The sequence below is a fragment of the Salvelinus sp. IW2-2015 genome, linkage group LG20 (genome assembly GCF_002910315.2).
Source record: "Salvelinus sp. IW2-2015 linkage group LG20, ASM291031v2, whole genome shotgun sequence".
NCBI classification, from domain to species: domain Eukaryota; kingdom Metazoa; phylum Chordata; class Actinopteri; order Salmoniformes; family Salmonidae; genus Salvelinus; species Salvelinus sp. IW2-2015.
In genome coordinates, this window is record NC_036860.1 from 68,594,317 (window position 1) to 68,603,409 (window position 9,093).

Here is a 9,093-nt window from a genome sequence, read left to right on the forward strand (position 1 = left end):
TACAACAGTTTTCGTGAATAAAATGTTTGATATATTTCCTTAAAGGCCCAGCGCAGTCAAACACTAGATTTTCCTGTGTTTTATATATATTTCCACAATATGAGGTTGGAATAATACTGTGAAATTGTGGAAATTATGATAATGCCCTTTTAGTGTAAGACCTTCTACTTTTTTTTGTTGCCTGTTTTGGTGTGATGAAGTTTTGGCCTGCCTGGAGGTAAATTAGTTAATAGACCATTAAGAAAGAATTCCAAACCTCTCTGTCAATAACAGCTACTGTAGTTTTTTAGGTTTCCCCTCCCACCCAGATCACTCCCAGACAGTCCTAGCAAAATTCTTTCTTGAGAAATTTCTCTTTGCTAAGAAGCTATTTTTTGTTTCTTTTTGACCATTTTAAGGTTACCCAGAAATGATTTGATATTGAGATAAAAACTATATATTGTGAAAATATACACTGGCCACTCAAAACATTTATAAAGTACCTGTAACGTTCGTCTTGCGGAGAGAGATTGGACCAAGGCGCAGCGGGTGATGAAGACATGAATGAATTTATTTAACAAGACGTAAACGAACACGTTAACACGAAAATATACTTGAAAATTACAAAACAACAAAACGATGTAGACAGACCTGAATTGAGCACTTACATAACACGAAGAACGCACGAACAGGACAGACTACACAACGAAACAGTCCGGTGTGGTAACACATATACAGACACGAGATACAATCACCACAAACAAACAGTGAGAACATCCTACCTTAATATGGTTCTCAATCAGGGAAATGTCAAACACCTGCTCTAATTGAGAACATATCAGGCAACCCATTTAAACCAACATAGAAACACATAACATAGAATGCCCACCAACTCACGCCTTGACCAACTAAACACATACAAAAATAAGAGAAAACAGGTCAGGAACGTGACAGTACCTATAAAGTGTAAAATAGCACACACTTTAGATGAGGCACGCGAAAAAGACTAATGATTATTAAATGGTTAAATGACCTATATTTAAACATCTTATGAATGGAGTAATGATTAATAAATGATGAATAAACTATTTACTAATCATTACAAATTCTTTATTACGTGGAGTTATTATAAAAGTCCTACAAGAGTTTCTATTGGACATATTCAGGTAAGGTCCCTGCCGCTTGGTTCAGTTAGGTTTTCTGTTGAAGAAAGTGTGCATGACCTGATTTTCACGGAAGTCCTTCTGTTGATTATCACTTACAGTACATGTTGATGCAAATTAATACATACAGTATAGGCCTTAATTTGTGTAAGTCAAGATTTGGCCCTGTATATAGACAGTGCGTATGGACAGTGTGCGAGTAGGCCCTTTGATGAGCGTTTCACTTTATGTGTATGTGGCATCACTGTGATGAGTTACAGTACCAGTCAAAAGTTTGGACACACCTACTCATTCAAGGGTTTTTCTTAATTTTTTACTATTTCTACATTGTAGAGTAATAGTGTAGTCATCAAAGATATGAAAATGACACATAATCATGTAGTAACAAAAAGTGTTAAACAAATCTAAATTATTTTATATCTGATAATCTTCAAAGTGCCACCCTTTGCCTTGATGACAGCTTTGCACACTCTTGGTATTCTCTCAACCAGCTTCATGAGGAATGCTTTTCCAACAGTCGAAGAGTTTTCCACATATGCTGAGCACTTGTTGTTTGCTTTTCCTTTCACTCTATGGTCCCACTCAACCCAACCCCCCCCCCCAAAAAATGTATAGTACCACTAAGCGCAAACCAGATGGGATGGCGTATCGCTGCAGAATGCTGTGGTAGCCATGCTGCTTGTGTGTTTTTAATTTTTTTTAAAGTGTGCCTTGAATTCTGCGACCGGGAGACCCATGGGGCGGCGCACAATTGGCCCAGCGTCGTCCGGCTTAGGGGAGGGTTTGGCCGGCAGGGATGTCCTTGTCCCATCGTGCAGTAGCGACTCCTGTGGCGGGCACGCTGACACGGTCGCCAGGTCGCCAGGTTTCCTCCGACACATTGGCGCGGCTAGCTTCCGGGTTAAGTGAGCATTGTGTCAAGAATCAGTGTGGCTTGGTTGAGTTGTGTTTCGGAGGACGCACGGCTCTCGACCGCCGCCTCTCCCGAGTCCGTACGGGAGTTGCAGCGATGAGACAAGACTGTAACTACCAATTGGATACCACAAAATTAGGGAGAAAACAGGGTAAAAAAAAGTGTGCCTTGATTTTTAAATAAATCACTGACAGTGTCACCAGCAAAGCACAATCACACCTCCTTCTCCATGCTTCATGGTGGGAACCACACATGCAGAGATCATCCGTTCCTCTACTCTGCTTCTTACAAAGACACGGCGGTTGGAACAAAAAAATCTCAAATTTGGACTCATCAGACCAAAGGACAGATTTCCACTGGTCTAATGTCCATTACTCGTGTTTCTTGGCCCAAGCAAGTCTCTTCTTATTATTGGTGTCCTTTAGTAGTGGTTTCTTTGCAGCAATTCGACCATGAAGGTCTGATTCACGCAGTCTCCTCTGAACAGTTGATGTTGAGATGTGTCTGTTACTTGAACTCTGTGAAGCATTTATTTGTGCTGCAAACGGAGGTGCAGTTAACTCTAATGAATTTATCCTCTGCAGCAGAGGTAACTCTGGGTCTTCCTTTCCTGTGTCGGTCCACATGGTTTATGTGACTGCACTTGAAGAAACGTAAAAAATTCTTGACATTTTCCGGGTTGACTGACTTTCATGTCTTAAAGTAATGATGGACTATTGTTTCTTTTTGCTTATTTGAGCTGTTTTTGCCACAAATTAACAAATTAACTTTTAACAAGGCACACCTGTTAATGTAAATGCATTCCAGGTCACTACCTCATGAAGCTGGTTGGGAGAATGCCAAGCGTGTGCAAAGCTGTCATCAAGGCAAATGGTGGCTACTTTAACAATATATTTTGTTCAACACATTTTTGGTTACTACATGGTTCCATATGTGTTATTTCATAGTTTTGTTGTCTTCACTATTATTCTACAATGTAGAAAATAGTAAAAATAAAGAAAAACCCTTGAATGAGTAGGTGTGTCCAAACTTTTGACTGGTACTGTATGTTAGTATGTTCTGTATTTATGAGTATTCTGGAGTAATCATGAGCGGATGTAATTTTTCAGTTTATTTGTAAAAAACATTTGAAGTTACATAGTACAATTCATCCCTTCTATGGGTTTAACCATAGAAATAGAATCCTGCCAGTCACAAAACGTTGATTTGAATGAGGAATGTCCATTCCCGAATGTGATTCCAATTCTATGGTTTAAAGTTTCATCCTTCCTCAGACAAAGTGTTGCTGCAGTCCTGAGTGGCTGTGTCTGAGCTTCAGTCCTGACAGGATCCTCTGGGCCGGGCCACTCAGACCCTCCTCTCCGCCCTGTCTCCGCCTCTCACCCACCCACCCCTGACTGTTATTGGACTGGTTCACGTTCAGCTGAGACAATGTGGCTAACCGACTTCTAAGCCACGCCTCCTGAGCACCGGTGCTCGGTGTCGGATTGGCTCCTGCCGCTACTGCTGTTGCAGCTATTGAGGGTTCTACTACCACTGTCCCCGCCCGCAGCCTGCCCTGTGGAACCTCATATGGGCGTGTCTTCTCTCTTTCTGTCTGGTTCTCTGGTGAGCGGCCTCCAGCCTGGCTGAGCAGGTGGTAGGCGGTGGTCTCGGGGGGGAGCTCCAATCGAAGGCTTCTCCTTCTCTGGTTACCAGGGTCAGGGGAGGGGCTACGACTGCTGTCTTTGCTCCTCGACTGGTTTCTCCTCCTCTCCTCCTCTTCATCTTCCTCTTCTTCATCCTCCTCTTCCCCGAGCTGCCCGGCCCTGGTAGTGCCCGCAGAGCGGCGGAGACCCGGGGTGGGCTGGCGCTGGTATTTGACAGGCTGCCTACTGAAGTGGCTCTGTGGCTGGGTCCCCACAGAGGGAGAGTCCCCTGGCTCTGGACCCCCCACCAGATCACCCAGAGCAGCAGCCTCTGCTGATGCCCCCCTCACAGCCACGACTGGGGAAGCAAAGGGGAGGAGAGAGGGGAGGAGAGGCGACAATAAGACAATAAGACAAACCAGAGAAACACAGATTAACCACTGTATTTCACTTTTAGCTTGGCAAAGTAAATACTCTGTCTCTTTCTATCATAACATGTGTGAGCTTAGCCTTGCTTTTGAGAGGCTGTTGAATTTTGGCAAAAGAAAGTAGAAAATGCCTACAGTCAAGTCAGCAGAGGGCACTATAACATGACATAAACAGTGAGCAGCGAGCAGACAAAATATCTGATGGTAGCAGAGAAAGGTTATGTAAAGAAATGACAGATCAGATAAGAACAGCAAAGTCCTCTAGCCCACTTGTTTACCAACAAAACCCATTAATCCAATCATTCCTCTGATACTAAAGTACATCCCGCCTACCTGCTCTCTCATTGGCTTCAGGGCTGAGCTGGTCCACTGCCTCATTGGACGACGACTTGTCAGATATATAACCCTCACTCAAGTCTCTCTTGATTGTGCGAGTCTGTTGAAATGACAGAAACTCTAAGTTTTGGGGAATAGACACCAGATATTTGGGGTAGGAAGTGTGGGAATGGAATGCTGTAGCGAGATACATACTATAGCTCTAGGTCTAGAAAGTGACCCCCTGTGGATTAAAGAGATATTGGCAGGTAAATTGTGGATGTTGAGTAGCCTATACATTAAAAAGGGATTTTTATTCTTATTGGATAAAATCAAGTTGCCTGGTCACTTGTTCTCCTAGTTCAATTCTTCAGGCAAAAAAATTGATAAATTCCTTGTGTTCCTAAACAACTCCAAAGTCACATGTAGAGGGCAGGGCACTAACCTTCTCTTCCACCCCCACACCTCCCAGTATTTACCAGTGGTCAGTGTTGTGTATTTAGTGGCCAAGAACACCAATGCTAGGGCTGTGTCTCAATAGCTTTAACTTGCTTCCTCTCCTCATGTCCTTTCCTACCCATGAAACCTACAGTTTCCACAGTACCCAGTCCTTTGGCCTATCAGTGGTAATGAAGCAGAGGAGAAAGGAAACAAAGTAATTGTACAATAGAGGAGGAAGAACAGGAAGAATTTGACAATCATTTGGCTATATTTCACAGAGGATGCCATTGACAGTATTGAAACCCAGCCAGGGTAGATCTGGTCAGGAAAGGGTCAGATCAGAGTCCAGTCAGAGGTAGCATACATACACACACATCCCAATGTTGCACTATGTTAAGCCTCACAAAAAAAGCATGTAATCCCTTCCGGGTTGGCAACAGCAGAGTCACAGCATGGCGAGCCAGGAGCATTAAAGGGGCAATCTGGGATTGGTACATCTGTTTTGGGACTTTTAATTTGAATAAATGATATAGCCATTGACTCTTGAAGAATATTAGTTATAAATGCCTTATTAGTTACATTTCTTCAGCCCCATCCCTCAGCTGTTTACCAAAAAAAGTGACTGGAGTGACCTCTTTCTTGTTGTTTGAATCACAGATTACCCCTTTGAGACAACAACAGGTAACAGAAGCAACAGGAAGGAAAGCAGCTCAAGGCAGCAGGCTGAGGCTGAACTCCATGAACCCTGGCTGTGAGGCAGACTTGGGTTCAAATACTATTTGAAATCTGTCAAATACTTTGAGTAGTTGCTCTAGCCTTCCTGGGTGGGCAGATGGGCTGTGGCTATTATATTGGTACTATTGCGGCAGGCAAGCTCAATGAAGCCTGGTGAAAGTATTTGAAATCATTTCTAATAGTATCTGAACCCAGGTCTGACTGTAGGGCATCATGAGCCGTCCCAATGTTACTTAGACTTCGAGGACCAATCACTGGCTGACAAACCTACAGCTGCCAGACGTGTGATCAAGAGGCCTCAGATTCAAAATTACGTGTTTGATTGAGGTTAACATTGCCCTCCTATTCAAACCCTTGAAAAACATTGGAGAAAATCTGTATTTAAATGAACTTCAGTATAGTATATGAAAAGTATTTGAAAAGTATATATTTGTCTATCAGCCCAGGGTTAACCCATCTGTTAACCAGACCTGGGTTCAAATGGTATGTTTGGATTCAAATACTTAAGCTGCACTTGATTGAGCTTGTCTGACACGATGGAATCCCCCCTCAGTGTGTCCCTTACCTCTAGAGAGCGGGGGCGTTCTCTGGACGAGGCTCCTCCAGCGGGGGGGTACTGAGAGCCAGGGTCAGCCCCTGCAACCGTCTTCTGGGCCCCTCCTGAACACGTCGCCCGGGAAGGGGTGTCAGGGAGGGGGGTGGTGGGGGCGGGAGGTGGAGCGTCGAAGATGTGTTGGTGGTGTGTGATGAGGAACTCCACCAGTAGGGCCTGGTAGGTGGTCTCCAGTAGGGCCACCATGGACACGTCTACAGACACCAGCGGACGCAGCAAGGTCGGACCAAATATGATGCCCAGGTTACTGGGAGACATCTTGTTCTCCTCGTAGTTCTCTGATACTCTGTGGAGAGAGAGAGAGAGAGAATGTGAAATGAGTGAAGAAAAGAGAGGATAGAGGATGGTAAAAAAAAAAAACATCTGGAGGAGGGCCCAGCACCCCTCTTATGACCATGTGACCGACCATTCTGCTGCACGCCACAATAATGTGTTTTCCCAGTGAGCTGAAGCAGAGGAATAACTTTGGGGAGCTAACACAAGTCTATGAGCATGGTTCACTGAGACATCTCCACAACAACCAGGTTTGCTAATTGTGTAGGTAACGCATCAAGTGCTGCATTGTGCAGTAGTATCTGTGTAGGTGACGCATCATGTGCTGCAGTGCCGTTCTGTACCACCACTCATTCATATATCTTTATGTACATATTCTTTATCCCTTTACACTTGTGTGTGTGTATAAGGTAGTAGTTGTGAATTGTTAGGTTAGATTACTTGTTGGTTATTACTGCATTGTCGGAACTAGAAGCACAAGCATTTCGCTTAACTCGCATTAACATCTGCTAACCATGTGTATGTGACTAATAAATTTTGATTTTGATTTGATTTGATTGATTTGAACAGGACTGACCACCTGCTCTGACTCTCCACACCTTAGCACACATGCACGCCCACATGCACGCCACACAGACATACACACATGCACGCCCACACAGCATACACACATGCACGCCCACACAGACATACACCATGCACGCCCACACAGACATACACACATGCGCGCCCACACAGACATCACACATGCACGCCCACACAGACATACAAACATGCACGCCCACACAGCACACACGTACATTCATTCTACACACCCATCACAACTGCTGCTAGCAGACTCTTATCATGATGCGTCACCTACACAAATACTACTACACACTGCAGCACATTATGCGTCAACTACACAAATACTACTACACATTGCAGCACATGATGCTTCACCTACACACTGCAGCACATGATGCGTCACCTACACAGATACTACTACACACTGCAGCACATGATGCGTTACCTACACACTGCAGCACATGATGCGTCACCTACACACTGCAGCACATATGCGTCACCTACACAAATACTACTACACACTGCAGCACATGATGCGTCACTACACACTGCAGCACATGATGCGTCACCTACACAAATACTACTACACACTGCAGCACATGATGCGTCACCTACACACTGCAGCACATGATGCGTCACCTCACACAGATACTACTACACACTGCAGCACATGATGCGTCACCTAACACACTGCAGCACATGATGCGTCACCTACACAAATACTACTACGCACTGCAGCACATGATGCGTCACCTACACATATATTACTACACACTGCAGTAACATGATGCGTCACCTACACAGATACTACTACGCACTGCAGCACATGATGCGTCACCTACACAGATACTACTACGCATGCAGCACATGATGCGTCACCTACACAGATACTACTACGCACTGCAGCACATGATGCGTCACCTACACAGATACTACGCACTGCAGCACATGATGCGTCACCTACACAGATACTACTACGCACTGCAGCACATGATGCGTCACCTACACAGATACTACTACCACTGCAGCACATGATGCGTCACCTACACAGATACTACTACGCACTGCAGCACATGATGCGTCACCTACACAGATACTACTACGCACTGCAGCACATGATGCGTCACCTACACAGATACTACTACGCACTGCAGCACATGATGCGTCACCTACAAAGATACTACTACGCACTGCAGCACATGATGCGTCACCTACACAGATACTCTACGCACTGCAGCACATGATGCGTCACCTACACAGATACTACTACGCACTGCAGCACTGATGCGTCACCTACACAGATACTACTACGCACTGCAGCACATGATGCGTCACCTACACATATACTACTACGCACTGCAGCACATGATGCGTCACCTACACAGATACTACTACGCACTGCAGCACATGATGCGTCACCTACACAGATACTACTACGCACTGCAGCACATGATGCGTCACCTACACAGATACTACTACGCACTGCAGCACATGATGCGTCACCTACACAGATACTACTACGCACTGCAGCACATGATGCGTCACCTACACAGATTACTACTACGCACTGCAGCACATGATGCGTCACCTACACATATACTACTACACACTGCAGCACATGATGCGTCACCTACACAGATACTACTACGCACTGCAGCACATGATGCGTCACCTACACAGATACTACTACGCACTGCAGCACATGATGCGTCACCTACACAGATACTACTACGCACTGCAGCAACATGATGCGTCACTACACGATACTACTACGCACTGCAGCACATGATGCGTCACCTACACATATACTACTACACACTGCAGTACATGATGCGTCACCTACACAGATACTACTACACACTGCAGCACATGATGCGTCACCTACACAGATACTACTACACACTGCAACACACGATGCGTCACCTACACAGATACTACTACGCACTGCAGCACATGATGCGTCACCTACCACATATACTACTACACACTGCAACACATGATGCGTCAACCTACGCAGATATACTACGGCACTGCAGCG

At 45.0% G+C, this 9,093-nt stretch overlaps 1 pseudogene; it reads right to left on the reverse strand.

Moving 5' to 3' along the window:
* Positions 1 to 3,148: 3,148 nt before the first annotated feature.
* The window catches only part of LOC111980826 (GEM-interacting protein-like), a 39,086-nt pseudogene continuing 33,141 nt past the window's right edge, over positions 3,149 to 9,093 (reverse strand).